Consider the following 2,778-nt stretch of genomic DNA (forward strand, 5'->3'; position numbering starts at 1 on the left):
ATCTTATCAGCTTATATCATAAAGATGAAAGGCTCAAACTTGTTGAATCTTTTGTTTACGTTAACATCAACTAAATTATAGAAACAATATATTCTGATATATGTTCTTAAAGTTGGATCATACCATGAGCATCTGAACAATACACATTTTTTAAAAAGTAAAGCTGGATACTCAATCTCAATGATTTCCTCAAGTCTACCATAATAATCAAATTGAGTATCGCTATTGTTTATGGATCCTTTTACACAAACACCATAATTATATGTAAGTGTAAATCGTGTTGGACCACGTGAAATCTTAATCCATTAATATGATAACCTAAGTAAACTGTTATGTTATGGAGAGGTCCTAATGCAAAATTTTTTTAGTCTTTCATCTTGCACATTTGATATTCTAAGTCATTCACCTGTAACAGTAGTAATTATATAAATTAGATGTATATATAATACAGTTGCATTGTAATAAATAATTTAATCACTAACTTACATAAATTTGGAACCAATATGCAAATTCATTCCCTAACTTGGTCTCTACCTCACTTGTACTTATTGATGAATTTTGTAGATGTAGTTGTTATTCGTACAACCAAGGTACTTTGAGGACATATTAGATAGCATGTCAAATATTTTTTAAAACCGTATTATATTTATACTTGAATTATTACATTATGTATAGTTTGATCTCTTCACAATTCAAGAGTATGTATGTCTTAGCAGTATGATATTCTTGTTTATTTAACCGTCTAGAAACAGTTGCACCCATTGTCTTACCATGAAACTTGAAAATAGAAAGCATCTCTTGGTTTATTGGTTGAGTATCATTAGAATTTCAAGGATACTTACGATGTCTGGTTTTCACATTATCAGCAAAATAATAAGAGCATAAAAAGTTGCTTCTTCAATCAAATATGCATTACATATTGATCCCCCAACTCTTACTTTGTTACGAATATTATTCTTTAATTTCCTCAGAAATCTTTCAAATAGGTACATCCATCTGATCACCTAGTTATGTCTCATAAGGTAAATGAACAGGTAGATGTTCTATAGAATAAAAAAAACTAGGTGAGAATATTCATTCTAGCTTACAGAGTATCATTGGAATGTCTGTCTGAAGCCGAAGCATATCTGGTGTTATAATAACACTTGAAGTCAAATCTCTAAAAAAGAGACTCAATTATATAAGTGTTTGTCAAATATTGTTAGGATGTAGGTCATGGAATGCTATTGAAATTAGTCTTTGCATTAACACGTGACAATCATGACTCTTCATTCCAAATATTTTTAACCTATTCGTATCAACACGGTGAGATATATTCGAGGCATATCCATCAGGATATTTAATTATTTTCAAACAAGTACATAATACTTGTTTACCTTCTTTGTCTATTGTATAACATGTTTTCAGATATTTACCAGTTATTCATTCTGATGTAACTCATGTTTGTTTACTGATTGTCTTAATTTCTCACATGATTTTGTTGTATCTTTTGTTTTTTCATGAACATTCATCATAATATTGAAGATGTTATTGAAGAAAATTTTCTTAACATACATCACATCTAAATTATGTCGAATGAGTAAATATTTTCAGTATGACAACTCCTAAAATATGCTTCTTTTCCTCCAACCACACTTTTTTACTCTAACAATGTACTTATTTATATCATCAGAACCATCCTGATATACTGGTAGAAATTCATAATTGTCAATTTCATCAGGAACTTCTTCACCTGATTTTAATATTAGAGGAAGTTTCCTAACCATTTTATTCCTTTTAAAATTTTTTCTTATTTCTTCTAAATGAGTGATCAACTAGTAAAATTTTTTTGATAATTATCAAACCAGAATATCTTTTCATTGCAAGGCAATGAAAATGCATCAAACTCACTCATATAATATGGATATGCTAACCTGTCAGCCGTACTCTATCCTGATAATATTAAGTATGCTGAAAAATCACTAATCATTTATAATAAAGAAACATGCATTGTAAAGTTTGATTTATTTTTAATGTCATAAGTCTCAGACCCTACATTCCATAAATAGTTCAACTCAACAATCAAAGGTTGTAAAAAAAATATCTATTTACCCTTTTGAATTCTGAGGACCTGGAATAAGCACAGTAAGAAATATGAATTCATCTTTCATGCACATCTGTGGAGGTGAGTTATGTGACATTAATATAACTGACAAAGATATATATTATTATCCATAACTTTCAAATGGCTGAAATCCATCTGTAGAAAGTTTAAGTCTCACATTACATGGTTCCAATGTAAAGGAGGAAAATATTGTATTAAGATGTTTTCACACTGCTGAGTTACAAGGATGACACATTATATCCCCTTCGACATGGTTTTGATGCAACCTCAAGTGGTTGCTATTGCGGCAGATGTGTATAAGTGTTGGAGTGTAACAGTTAACGGGAAGTAATACATGACTTTCAAGGAAATATTTTTCTTCTTCTTCCTAGACATGTGACTACTTTAATTATAATGAGGGTGATTGCACATTCTACATTCCATCAATTCGCTATCTTAAGATTATGTAATTATTGATACAACAATGAATCTTCTCTACTGATAAACTTAAATATCTAACCAATTTCTTTGTATTGTAGAAGTTATCAGTCATGCAGTTATTAATGGGGAGAAACTCTGACATCAATTGACACATTTCATTATAACATCGTTCATAGAAATGATGTTCTTCCTTCATGTTCAGTATAATTTTGCAATAGCTGATAGTTGAGAATTGTTGGTGCGATATTACTCCA

Source organism: Zingiber officinale, chromosome 5A (genome assembly GCF_018446385.1).
Source record: "Zingiber officinale cultivar Zhangliang chromosome 5A, Zo_v1.1, whole genome shotgun sequence".
NCBI lineage: Eukaryota > Viridiplantae > Streptophyta > Magnoliopsida > Zingiberales > Zingiberaceae > Zingiber > Zingiber officinale.